Below are 14,353 nucleotides of genomic sequence, written 5' to 3'. Positions count from 1 at the left end.
TCATAATCATAAAAAAAATACAAATTTCACACATAGATCTAAACCAGCAGGACACCTAATGAGCAACTTAAAGCAGTTCCTAAGTAAAAACGTAACCACTGTATTGGCTAGGGATGCACCATCTGCCCTGCTGCCCAGGCTAGGAGCCTCGGAGCTGTGCCTGCCACCTCCCACTCCTCACCGCATCCGGACACCTGGTTCACCCCCAAGTCCTCCCAGTTCTGCTCCCTGAGCTTCCTCAGCTCCATCTCGTCCACATCCACGGGCCACTGTCTCAACCCCGAGGACTCATCTCCGCCCTGTGCCATCTGGCCCTCATCAAAGTGCACCTTGCAGCCCCTCCTCCTCCACAGGGCTATCAAGGTCACCTCTTACAAAGGAACACGCTGTGTGCCAGCTCGCAGACCTCCAGGGCTCTCTCCACGGCAGTGGGACAAAGCCCACCCCACGGCGCCGCTATGCCAGTCCCGATATTTCACTCACACCACTCTCCTGTGTTCCACACTGCACTCTTCTACAGCTTTCAAGCTCTCATGGATTCGGTTCCTTTGATAGGAAGTGCCCGTCACGCCTGGCAGATCCTGTGTCTTACCCTTCAGATCCAGGGCAGAGCTGCTCAAGGTGACATCGGCTTCCTGGCCTGGGCCCAAACCCTGACCCTGATCCCCTCTCTGCAGCCATGCACGGCACTCTGCACGCACCCTCGTACGGGTTTTGACCTTGCACCGTACCATGAACTTACTTAAGGGTGGCTACTAAGAGCAGAAGCCTGGCACACAGAAAACACGTGTTCAGTAAATGAACATCCAGGCCAAGAAATGAACCTGCCTGTGGCAGGACAGGTGCTTCTGAGCTGTTCTCTATGAAATATTTGTGCCAACTGTGTTCTCCTGCTGCCCAGGTCCACAGAGAAGAGAACAGCCCCTCTGTTAAGGTGTTGCACCTCTGCACAATGGAAGCGGCAGCTCGGGGTGGCCAAGCTACGGGACCAACAGCTGCCACCTGCGCCTCGAAGCATCTGACTCCTACACTGCTTCCTTTTCACTCCCAACTAGCAAAAAAAAAAAAAATCATTAAAAAAACACATTTTTTTAAGATGTTAAAATTCATCTATGCTCTCCAGCAGGGAAAAAGCTAGGCCTGTTTCACAGCAACGTGGCTTTCAGACAGCCAAGCTACGCTGGACTGGCTACTGCTAGTCCACCAGCTACAGACCTGGTCCCACCGAGAGAACAAACTATCACCTTGACAACCGTCCATCACAAGGCATCACGAGGTCACAGGACAAGCCCTAAAGAGGACAAGGGCGCCAAGCGTGTGCCACCAACACGAGCCTGAAGAGAAGCCAAGTGAGCTGGGCGCCATCAAGATGCCACCCCAGAGCCCTGAAACCAGCCCTGACCTGGTGTGCAGGACACACTCAGGAGAACCAGTGTAGAAGTCGGCAATGACCACAGGACAGACTCCACATCCCAGAGAGCAGAAAACCAATTCAAGGAGTTTTACTCTACTGACCCATTTAGATGAATAATTTTATTCCTAGCCCATTTTTTTAGGAAGGGAAATCTAAGTGTTTTAGAAAATAATGAAATTGTTTCAGTTCAAGAACTGTTCCATCATTCTCAAGAACAGAAAGAACCACTTTAAATCTTCCTTTACTTTAGCAAAAAGATGGATTACACACGTACCACACACATGCACATGTGCATACACATCACACAGATGCACACTGCACATACAATGTACACCCATACACACACACCCCACACTCATGCACAGGTGTACACACACTCACCACATACATCACACGCAAGTGCACAAACACATTACACCCACAACAGACTCCACACACACACACCACACATGCACACATGCATGCACATAAAAACTACATACACCCCATACCCATGCATACAAAACACATACACACCCACACCCCACACACAGGCACACATACACCCCACAAATTCCACACCTGGCCGGCGCAGCAGCTCACCAGGTTAATCCTCCACCTGCGGTGCCAGTATCCCATATGGGCGCCAGATTCTGTCCCAGTGCCCCTCTTCCAGGCCAGCTCTCTGCTGTGGCCCAGGAAGGCAGTGGAGGATGGCCCAAGTGCTTGGGCCCTGCACCCGCATGGGAGACCAGGAGAAGCACCTGGCTCCTGGCTTTGGATCAGCGCAGTGCACCGGCTGTAGCAGCCATCTGGGGAGTGAACCAACGGAAAAATGAAGACCTTTGTCTCTCTCCCTCTAATTCTGCCTGTCAAAAAAAAAAAACAAAAAAACAAAAAACTCCACACCTACATGAACATACACACACCACATACACCCACACAACAGACTCCCACACACTCACCTGCACACACCACACATGCATATGTGCATACACAAACTACATACACACACACTGCACACTCCATATACCCATACCCCACATGAACCCAGATACACTTCCCAAACACACCAATACACCCTATATCCACCTACCTACACTCCCACACGTGCGCATGTACATAAACACCACATACACTCATACCACATGCACACACACCAGGTAGACCCATACACCACATACACCCCACACACGCACGCACACACATACACACGCAAACACCACACATCAAACTCCCCCCCCCCCGACTCACACACATATCAGTAAGACTCCAGGTCCTCACCATGTGGATCAGTTACTTCTGTGAAGCTTCAAGGAATTTTACACCTGAAAATTCAACAAGACGGCTGACTTTTGAAATAGAGCTAATGCTGTATCACTGTCATCATTTAACCCAAACCGAAGACCCAGGGCTGCTCCCTCTCACGTTTTCTTCCCAGAACGTGGTTAAACTCAAAAAACCAGCAGATGGCCCACAGGGGAGCCCCTCCAAACCCAGGCTTTGTACCACCTAGCGTTCACCTCATTGGAGAGTGAACAAGGAAAACACCTCGGCCATTGGGCAAGCAATAGGGTTGCCCTCTCTTGTCCACAACTATCCAAACCCGAACTCCCACTCCACACCCATCACCACCCGGGCCTCACAACGACTTTTCCAACATAATGCAGTCCCCGCCAACCATCCCGCTCTGGACCCGACTCAGGTCCGTCCCCTCCCGCTCCACCACAGACTCCGAGCACTGCTACGCTCCTCACCGCTCCGGCGAGAGGCACCCGCTCTGTATGACGGCGTCTTCCTCCGACGCTTACTAGTGCTTTCCTTTTTTAAAGAAAGCTTTCTAGAGCAAATTCATTCCCCTCCCAGAATTCTGCTTGAAAAAGACTGAAAATCAGCCAGCTGCACACGCACGACAGCTGAATTTTCTCTGCAAAGTCTGTGACAGGTGAATTTTCTCTGCCAAGTCTGTGACAGGTGAATTTTCTCTGCAAAGCCTTACCATCTCTTCCCACTGTGTACCTCCCCCGCAGGAACACCACCACCAACAGCAAAGGCATTCTTGTACAGCCCAGGCCACAGCTGAAACTTCTAATTATCAGGGAATAAAAAGTAGTTTACATTCATGATTATAAAATTCCTGTAAGGTCACTGTGGATAATCATTTTTAAATGAACAGAAAAAACTGTAAATACAAAAGTGATTTTAAAATTTGTAGATAACTATGGGACCAGCACTGTGGCGTAGCAGGTAAAGCTACCACCTGAAGCACCGGCATCCCATAGGGGCACTGGTTCAAGTCCCAGCTGCTCCTCTTTTGATCCAGCTCTCTGCTATGGCCTGGGAAAGCAGTAGAAGATGGCCCAAGTCCTTGGGCCCCTACACCCATGTGGGAGACCTGCAAGAAGCTCTGGCTCCTGGCCTGGGATCGGTGCAGCTCCGGCCATTGTGGTCATTTGAGGAGTGAACCAGAGATGGAAGACTTCTCTCTCTCTGCCTCTGCCTCTCTGTAGTGCTGCCTTTCAGATCTTTAAATATTAAAAAAAAAAAAAAAAAAAAAAAAAAAAAAAAAAAACCTGCAGATAACTAATGTTAACCTTCTAGGAACTCCAGGACCCCCGACTCCATGGACACCTTAATGTGGTTTCTACCTGCGGACATCCCTTTTCTTTAAAGTTACATTCCAATACAATCTCATCAAGTTTGCATATACCAATGCCATCTCACTAGTCCAAGTGATCAATTTCAGTTCACAATTGATCATACTGATAGGTCTAAGAGTCAAAGGGATCACATAAATAAGACTAGTGTCTGCTAATACTAACTGATAGAATTAAAAAGGAGAGAACAATCCAACATGGGAAACGGGATACACAGCAGACTCATAGAATGGCAGATGTCCTAAATAGCACTCTGGCCTCAGAATCAGCCCTTAAGGCATTTGGATCTGGCTGAAGAGCCCATGAGAGTATTTTAGGCATGGAAAGCCAAGACACTCTGGCAAAAAAAAAAAAAAAAAAAAAAAAAAAAAAACCCCTAAATGAAAGATCTCTGTGAGAGAGATCCTAGTATAAAGAATGGGTCATCAAAGAAGGAGGTACCTTTCTCTGAAGGGAGGAGAGAACTTCCACTTTGACTATGACCCTGTCAGAATAAGATCGAAGTCAGCGAACTTAAAAGGCTTCCATAGCCTTAGCAACTCATGACTAGAGCCTAGGGAGATTACTGACGCCATAAACAAGAGTGTTGAATTGTTAAGTCAACAACAGGAGTCACTGTGTACTTACTCCTCATGTGGGATCTGTCCTTAATGTGTTGTCCAATGTGAAGTAATGCTATAACTAGTACTGAAACAGTATTTTACACTTTATGTTCTGTGTGGGTACAAACTGATGAAATCTTTACTTAATATATACTACATCTATCTTCTATATATAAAGATAATTGAAAATGAATCTTGATGTGAATGGAATGGGAGAGGGAGCAGGAAAGGGGAGGGGTGTGGGTGGGAGGGAAGTTATGGGGGGGGGGGAGCCATTGTAATCCATAAGCTGTACTTTGGAAATTTATATTTACTAAATAAAAGTTTAAAAAAAATAGTTACAAGGGGATCCCATCCTTGCAACTTATTCTCTAGGATAAAACATATTCAATGGGGCCAATACTGAGGTATAGCAGATGAAACAACCACCTGTGATGCCAACATCCCATATGGGCACCGGTTCATGCCCCGGCTGCTTCATTTCCCATCCTGCTATGGCCTGGGAAAGCAGCAGAAGAGGCCCAAGTCCTTGGGCCCCTGTGCCCACGGGGGAGACCTGGAAGAAGCTCCTGGCTCCTGGATTAAGCTGGCTGTTGCAGTCATCTCAAGAATAAACCAGAAGTTGCAAAATCTCTCTCTGTGTGTCTATCTCTGTCTTTAACTCTGATTTCTAACAAATAAATACATGTTTAAGAAAAAAAATTCAACCAAAATGTTTTCCAAAAAGATCTGTCAGTTTACCGTATCATGTGAAGTAGGCAATTGCCCTAACCCAGAATACGAGCGTTCACAAAGTTCTAGTAGTAAAATAAGAGTTCTTTGTGTATTTCTTTGATTGCCAGTTATATGCACACCTATTCACGTCTTTGTCACTTGTGTGTCTTCCTTTCTGGACTGTTCCTGACCACCCAACGGCTCACGCAAAGACAGTGGCTCATCTCTTCACCTCTCTAGAACCTGCTGCCGCAACAGTCAATTTTTCTGTTATTATGTGCGTACAGCAAATTTTAAAGTGGCACAGTGGGTTAAGCTACATCTTGGACTCCCACATCACACACTGAAGTGCCAGCCTGTGCCATGGATACTCCACTCCCAACCCAGCTCCCTGCTAACAAGCCTGGGACGCAGCCAACGATGGCTCCAGCACTTGAGTTTCTGCCACCTATGCAGGAGAACCGAGTGCAGGTCCTGGCTTCTGGCTTCCGGCTTCAGCCTGGCTCAGCTCCAACTGCTGCAGCCACCTGGGGAGCGACCTAGCAGATGGAAGAGCTCTGGCTCCCTCCCTCCCTCCCTCCTGCCCCTCCCTCCGTACCATCCCAACACTCACTCAATCTACGGCTCAAAAAAATCTTGACCTATTTATGTGGCACAAATGGCTTTGTAAATAAAGAAAATGAAACATAAAGGCTCAGCATACAGGGCTGAAGTCAGAACGTACCAGAGTTTCTACCCTAGTCCATCACTTAACGGTCAGTGACCTTGGAAATATCATCTCCTAGCAACAGTTTTATTTAATGAGGATAAATCCCCTTATCTGGAGTATTTGTTGAAGATTAGATGAGATAATGAATACACTTCACAGTGTCTGGTGTGCCAACACAGCACTGTATTTCACTTGCTCAAACCAAACAATGCAGACCCAGGAAAACAGCTGCGTGTGAGACACAAACACAGACGCCACAGGCCCTGCAGAGAGAGGGAGCCAGGCAGACATCGCAAACGTGGCAGCCCCACTGCCCTGCCGGCTCACGGTGACGCTCCAAGGGTGAGCTCTCAGCCCGAGTTTAAGTCTCGGTCTGTATTCCACACTGCTGGCCCCAAAATGCCCGTCAGTCATGCTGTCACCTAGCACACAACCGAGCTGGTCAGGAAAACACACACACACACAGGCCTTCCAGAACTGGAGCTACAACGTACTAGGTTAATCCTCCGCCTGTGGTGTGGCCAGCCGGTGTGGGCACTGGTTCGTGTCCCGGATGCTCCATTTCCAATCCACCTCTCTGCTATGGCCTGGGAAAGCAGTGGAGGATGGCCCAAGTGCTTGGGGCCCCTGCACCTGGGTGGGAACCTGGAAGAAGCTCCTGCCTCCTGGCTTCGGATCGGCGCTGCTCGGGCCATTGCGGGCATCTTGGGGAGTGAACCAGCAGATGGAAGATCTCTCTGTCTCTGCCTCTGTCTGTAACTCTGCCTCTCAAATAAATAAACTTTTAAAAAAAAATAGCCCAGCCTTCCCAAGGGACGTTTCAAGGCCTTTTCTGGCTGGATGCAAATTCCACCCTCTGTGCTGACTTCGGAATCTCAGCACTAAGTGTAAGATGCGACGGGTATGTGTTGTGGCTGTGAGGTGGAAGGCGAGGTCGGCCTGCCCCAGGGGAGGGGCAGGGACTCCAGCTGCCTAGGCTCCTGTTCCCTCCCACGTTCCCATCAAACTGAACTGCCGGTTCTTCTCGGAGGGTAGAACTGCAGACTACTTCTGTGCAGACCACTATTCAGAAATCTCCCCTCTTGGGATCCAGCACGTACCCCCTCCAGGCCAAGTCTCCATCTCGAGCCCCGCCCTGGCTCAGATCCTGCCCACCATGCCACCCTGCCATCACCTGTGCAGAACTGGAGACCCCAGCCCCAGCTTGCTGCGCAGGGGCTCACCCCTCCCCTCTGCCCTGCACCCTCTTCCTTACGTCGCGGCTCCCACGGCACACAGTTGTCTCACGGTGGTCAGCTGGGCCTGGGGGGAGCATACATCCTATCTCTTCCTGCTCCTCGGCCAGAATTCAACAAGGGGAGAGGGAACACAAGACGGTGTGCACGGGGCAGCCATGTGGCCTAGCTGTTAAGATGCCACTTAACCAAGTCACAGTCCGCATCACGGAACCTGGATTCCTGACTCCAGCTTCCGGCTAAGGTGGCCCCTGGGAGGCAGTGCCCATGGCTCAGGGGGCTGGGTCCCTGGTGCTCACTGGGGGAGCTGCATGGAGTTCTGGTTCCCGGCTCTGGCTGCAGCCCAGCCTTGCCCATTTTGGGGAGTGAACCAGCACATGGGACAGCTCTTTTTCTCTTTCTGCCGTTCACCTAAATCAGTATTTAAAAACGCGGGCTGATGGCCCTGTCAGGCTCCCACCGCCAATAGGAACAGATATTTTAAGATTCAAGGGGGCGGCCGGCGCCACGGCTCAACAGGCTAATCCTCCGCCTAGCGTCGCCGGCACACTGAGTTCTAGTCCCGGTCGGGGCGCTGGATTCTGTCCCGGTTGCCCCTCTTCCAGGCCAGCTCTCTGCTGTGGCCCGGGAGTGCAGTGGAGGATGGCCCAAGTGCTTGGGCCCTGCACCCCATGGGAGACCAGGAGAAGCACCTGGCTCCTGCCTTCGGATAGGCACAGTGCACCGGCCGCAGCAGCCACTGGGGGGTGAACCAACAGCAAAAAGGAAGACCTTAGTCTCTCTCTCTCACTGTCCACTCTGCCTGTCAAAAAAAAAAAAAAAAAAAAAAGATTCAAGGGGCTGGGACCAGCACTGTGGCGCAGCGGGTTAAAGCCCTGGCCTGAAGTGCCAGCATCCCATATCGGCACCAGTTCTAGTCCTGGCTGCTCCTCTTCCGATCCAGCTGTCTGCTATGCCCTGGGAAAGTAGTACAAGATGGCTCAAGTCCTTGGGCCCCTGCATCCGTGTGGGAGACCTGGAAGAAGCTCCTGGCTCCTGGCTTTGGATCGGCGCAACTCTGGCCGTTGCGACCATCTGGGGAGTGCACCAGCAGATGGAAGACCTCCTCTCTTTGTTTCTACCTCTCTCTGTAACTCTGTCTTTCAAATAAATAAAATAAAATAAATCTTTAAAAAAAAAGATTCAAGGGGTTTTCACCGAGGCCCTTCAGAGAATACCCAGCCCTCACCATGTTTAGGGCTTCACTGCACTGTGGGTCTCGACCTCTTGCAATAGTCTAGGAGGGAGAACAAGTGGGAAAACTGAGGCGTGGCGGGGTGAAGCAACAGGCCAGAGACATCCAGGGGTCAAATGCACAGCTGTGCCTAACCCCAGCCTGCAGAAGCTGTCCTGGAAAGCACTGAAGGACAGGTGACGCTTCAGCCAACATAGCTCTGGAGCACTCTCGTCAGCGTGATCCGGGCCCCATGGTGGGCTCTCCTGCATTCCCACCTCCATCGCCGGTGTCTGCCCAGGGAGACACCCCCACCCCCCCGCCAGGCTAAGACCCACCGCCCCGGAACGCACCCGCAACATGCCGCATTTCATCTCCACACAACTGGCACAGTTGGAAATGACACCGTTCACTCCATCTTCCAATGTCACCCGAGTCCTGGCCCTTCGTGTCTGTCACCAGGGCCCCCACATCCCTGACAGCACAGAGCAAACGTTCAGCAAAATCACTGACAAACCAATGAGAGGTTAACACTGATGCCAGCAACATCACCAACAGGGGGCAGGGAGGCCCTGGGCCGAGTGGACCAAGTGGTCAGGTGAGCGGGGCAGAGGAAAGAGGAAGCAGTCGGCCGGAGCATGCTGTGTCTGCAGCCGAGTCTGTGGAACCCGTGTGTGACCCTCAAGAGGTGACAGGTGTGCGCCCCACAGTGGAGGCACTTGTCTTTGGGGCTCCCTTCCCCAGCACCCCGTCCACCATAGTCCTGGCACCCTCACCATCAACATTCTTATCGGCGCTTTAACTCCCTGTAGACACAGCTGGGAGGCAGAGGGTCAAGCGTCTGGTTGGTCCGGCTGCTCCTTTGCAACAAGGTCAGGCAAAGGGACATTGTGGTAATCACCTTGCAGACCTGTGCGCCCTCCAGGCCCAGGGGAGAATCACGAGTGCTGGGTCTGCGGGAGACGCCCCAGATGCACTCCCCCTGGGGGGCCACGTGCAGTCGGCTGACCTTGCGCGGAGCCGCCCGCCATCAGCTCTTTCCACCACTCCGAGGCTCTCTGACCCTGGGCGAGCTGCTTCATCTCCATGACCTGGGATTCTGTACAAGCAGGGGCTCTACACCACGGATCATGTTTAGATTGGGATCTCTGAATTATGCGAAAATAAACACGTGGCAGTGTAGGAGACGGATCTAAAAATACGCAGCAGATTCTGTCCGCCTGCCTTATGGGAACACCCTGTGTCTCATGGTTTCACTCAGCTCAGGACAAGGAAACTGGTTAAACAAAACACAATATGGCATTTCAGACAGACAAGGAGGAAGTAAAGGAAGAAAAGTCAGTCATTCAAAACAGTTGTTTCAAAAGAACAGCCCCGGAGTGGGGGTCACGTGTAACACAGAGAACTCTTCCGCGATTAAGGTCTTCCTAGACTCACAGAACTCCTCAGGCTCCTCGTGGGTTCACACAGGGGCGAAGGAATGAGCAGGCAACACGGCCCACACAGGATGCTCCAAGACCCAGCACCGCCCACAAGGCCCCCTCCTCGCCAATTTATGGCAAGTTTGCTTTGATTCTCCAGACACACAGGGGCTGCACACCAACAGACCCGGATGGCACAGAACGGCTGCCCAAGCCCACGCCCATGGCACAGGCTCCTGCAGGGGGTGACGCCGGCAAACGCAGCGACTTTGACAGAGCTCTGGGAAGTTTCCACGGCGCTCATGCCTGCCTTCAGGCTGCTCCTCCCGCACCCTCTGTGGATGCAGCCATCAACCCATCCCTGCAACCCTGCAGCCAGGCAAAATGGCATTGTGGAAGAGGGCAGAAAGGGGCAGTTTTCAGTATCTCTACTTTTTTTTTTAACTGTTTGTTTGCTTGTTCATTTATTTGAAAGGCAGAGAAAAAGATAATGCTTCCATCCACTAGTTCACTCCCTACCTGTGCACAACAGCTGAGGCTACATGACTGAGGCCAGAAGCTAGAAACTCTACCAGGCTGGGTCTCCCATGTGGGTGGCAGAGACCCAACTACTTGAGCCATCCCCCGTGGCCTCCCAGGGTGCACATTAGCAAGAAGCTGGATCGGAAGAGCTGGAACTCACTCTGATATGGGACGCAGGCATCCTAAGCAGTGATTCATAACTGCTGTCCAACCATCTACCCCACTTCTTTTTTTTTTTACAAAGTCATGAAAAACGCTAACAGGTGCAGTGCCAAAGACACGTGGGCACAGCAGCAGCAGCACCAATGAGAGCAGCTGCAGGCTCGCCAAACCCTGCTTCCCAGCAACACAGACAGCACAGCCAGTGGGACCACAAGGGCCCCCCACAGTTAACTTCCAAAACTGCATTACCAATCTGTACTCCAAAGCAAAGAAACAGAGCGTCTCGATTTAGGACTTAGGCAAATGTGTCAATCAGACACAGGAGGAAAAATTTAAGAAATGAAGCACTGTTGGTACCTCCTGGACCTTCTTGTCTGAATAAAACTTGGTCAGGAAGCTTCCGGCAGAATGTGTCAATGGCAGAAGCAAAGATGAGACGGAGCTGAATTAGTGTGGGCTGATGTGCTGTCTACTCAGACCCTTACAGGTTTCAATAAGCATTTTAACCAGAGTTTCACGTCTGTCACCTATATGATAATTTTACAAACCTTGGATCGAGGCTAGGTTTATAGTATTTGAACATAAACTCATCATTCAGTAAAATCCAAAGGTTCTGTAAGACTGACAAGAGGTGGAATGCCCACATTCCACGCTGGAGGGCCTGGGTTCAAATCCCAGCTCTGCTTCCAAGCTTCCTGGTGAAATCCAGCCTCGGAGGCTGCAGGTGATGGCTCGGCTGGTCGGGTCCCTGCCAGTCACACGGGAGACCTGGAGTTTCCTGGATCCCAGCTTCAGCCTGGCCCAGCCTTGGCTGCTGTGAGAATTTGGGGAGTGAACCAGTGGATGAAACATCCTGTGTATGTCTCTCTGCCTTTCAAATACAAATCAAATTCTTTTTAAAAGAGTCGGAAAAGTTGGAGGCAGCTTAGACTCACTGACCTCTAGCCACCACTCTCCCTCGCCCCATACAGGGACGGTGAGACTGAGAAAGAGGCCTTCAGAGGAGCCCTGCAAGTCAGACTGGAAAAATGCATTTGCACAAGTTGCTGTGCACACAGAAGGTGGAGGTGGGCATCTCACCAGGACCCAGAACCACACGCCCTCAAGGCCAGGCTGGTGCCACAGGCATGCCTGCGGCTGTCCCGGGGGCCCACTCTTCACCCATTTCAGGAAAGTGCTACCCTCAAGAACCCCTTCATGACGTGTCAGTGGGTGACAAAGCTTTCTGACAGTGCCCTACAAAACCGCGTGGTTGTATCACTCATTACTCAGGAGCCAAAGAGCACATTAAGAAATAAGCTTCTAAATCAAAGTAAGCGACTAAGTGCCTGCCCATCCTCACAAAAGGCTGGGATGCATTTGAACATCAACATGCGCTTTCAAAACTCAACCTCCAAACTTTAACTCAGTAATAAAAACAGGCAGCAACTCCCCAGCCCTCCAGAACCCGAGACCGTACAGCACCATGCAGCCCAGCTCCGTGGCCTCAACGTGACATCCTGGGCACCGCAAGCCACACACTTCACACCCAATCACTCGGGGGCTTGTTCAGGTTGCTAAGCTACGCGGTAATTAAAGCAACACGAACACCCTCATCCTCCCACCCCAACCTCTTATTTCTTATGAATGACTGGTTTTTACAGACAAAAGTCATACCCCAGCAACGTAAGATCAGCCTGAACATTTTCACACATGATACTAAGATGATTTCCAAGCATTAAGATGTATATTATTAGTGAATAGCAGGTGCTCATAGAGCTGACCAGTAATAGGTACCTAATCTAATTGTGCCTACTAACAAAAAACCAACTAAGAAGTAATATACACGGACGAGAGATTGCAAAAGGCAGTACGAATCTTTAAGGCAATGACAAATTACTCCAGGAACCCACAAGTCACAGTCAGGCCTGGAAACCTGATCGGGAAGCCTGCGTCTTCCACCTATCGGATTTCACACTGTCATTAACGAGAGAAAATCAATGACCTTCGCTGGCTGCCTGGGCAGTCACCCAGCCGGCGACAGGAATGCCCAAGACCACAGCAGAAGGCACGGGTAGAAGGAACCCAACTCCCCACGCACAGCCTCTCTCTGCCGCCCTTCCTGGATCACATAAAAAAAAATGGAGGACCTGGTTGGAGCCCCTGAGCACTGGGCGCTGTGGCGTAAATGCCAGAAAAACTTACAACACAAGTCTCGGGGTGTAGGCAGCACTCTCTCTGTTCCTCCCTGTGCTATTTCAGGGCAGAGTTTTGGGGAGGGCAACACACTGCTGCTTGACACAGGACACAGAAGTCCCTTGTTTCAGCTCCCAACCTCTTGGCCGCCCAGAAAAATGTCAGTCATCCATTTGTTAGGACGAAAATCTCCCTCGGCCGCTTACAATACGCAACACACATTTTAAGGAGCTGCTGAAATAGAAAAACAAAGGGAGCCCTTGAGAGAGAAGCCGATCTGCCTAGCGGTGCCCCCTTCCTGCGTCCCCAAGCCTGCAGCCTGCCCTTGGAGCGCTGTCACATCGTCCCCGCATTGCTCAGGCCCTTCAAACTTGTGCAAAAGCCTTGCAAAAGAAAACTGTACAAACACCTCCTTTGCAAACAGCAGCCGGTCACGGGGGGTCGGTCATGTGGGCCCGGATAATCATTAACAAAATCATAACCTACAAACGTCCCTGACCCGAGACACGCTGCAAAGAATGAGCAGGGACGCCAACCACACTGTGGCCATGGGCGTATTTCAGAAAAAACACTGGTGTAATTCACCAGACATCCTCCCCAGCCACACGCGGGGTCCTAACGCAATTTCACAGGCAGGAGCGCGTTTAAAGGTCAAGCAATTGTTCTTTCATTTTCCCACGTCAGCAGGTGATTTTACGGGCACTACCGGGCAGCCTAACACCACCACCAGGCCAGCGTGCCGTGCTGGCGGCTTCCTCTCCTCGGACCACATGGAGATCATGCGCCATGCCAAACGTAGTAGGAGCTGGGGAGCTGGCAGCCGGGAACTCACCTTCTGAAGCCGAAGGTATCCGTCGCAGCCAGCAGTCAGGAACGGCCACACCGAAGCGCCCTCATTTGCTCCTCCAGCGAGCCCCCCGGAGCCTCCCGCCAGCCCAGTCCATGGCAGATAACCTGGGGCCGCCCAGGCTCCCGGCTTCCAGTCCCCAGCCCAGCCAGGCTAATCACATCCCGTTGGCGGGGAGTGAACAGATGGCGGATTCCATGGCAACCAGCCCTCCTAAGGCGATTGGTAGGAGTGTGTGACTACTGCTTATTGGGTAACAATCGCTGCCTTTGTACTCCGGCCTCACAAATCCTGGAGGGAGGAACATATACAGCCGCTCACATGCGCAGGGCTTGCCTAGCAGGTGTTTGGCTATTTAAACAAGGCAAGGCAGGCCAGCTAAAAGCTTTCCACAGATTTGCCCGTGGTGGCACCGAGTCCTAATACCTCAGATAGCAGACGTGGCCTGCTCAGGGACAAAGGTCACGAGAGACTCAACTGGACCAACAGGAAAAAAAGAAAAGAAACTGGAAAGTTAACTTGAGAAGTCAAGACGAAGCCTTCTAGAAACCTCAGTGGCACTACCAAGACGCTTTCTGATTGGCGATCCGCTCAAAGCTGGGTTTGTTTATGAGGATTTCTAAGCAAGTACTTAATCGTATTTGCAAAAATCTGAGTTTGAAAATAAAGTGCTAAAAATCAGTGGTTTTATGTATAAATAATT

At 51.2% G+C, this 14,353-nt stretch overlaps 1 protein-coding gene across 4 annotated transcripts in view; it reads right to left on the bottom strand.

Annotated features, from left to right (window-relative positions):
• The window catches only part of FGD4 (FYVE, RhoGEF and PH domain containing 4), a 218,540-nt gene that overhangs the window by 124,281 nt on the left and 79,906 nt on the right, over positions 1–14,353 (bottom strand). The window contains exon 1 of one of the 4 annotated variants that reach the window (XM_017343279.4): positions 13,636–13,865. The exons of the other annotated variants lie outside the window; for them this stretch is intronic. The gene's annotated coding sequence lies outside the window, so the exon portion shown is untranslated. Of the gene's footprint in view, positions 1–13,635; positions 13,866–14,353 lie in introns of those variants that run through there. 4 annotated transcript variants of the gene reach the window in all.

Source organism: Oryctolagus cuniculus, chromosome 9, assembly GCF_051225735.1.
Source record: "Oryctolagus cuniculus isolate XC-2025 breed Fujian yellow rabbit chromosome 9, ASM5122573v1, whole genome shotgun sequence".
Lineage (NCBI taxonomy): Eukaryota > Metazoa > Chordata > Mammalia > Lagomorpha > Leporidae > Oryctolagus > Oryctolagus cuniculus.
The sequence above is the reverse complement of the archived record's forward strand: the minus strand, read 5'-3'. Positions and strand labels throughout refer to the sequence as shown.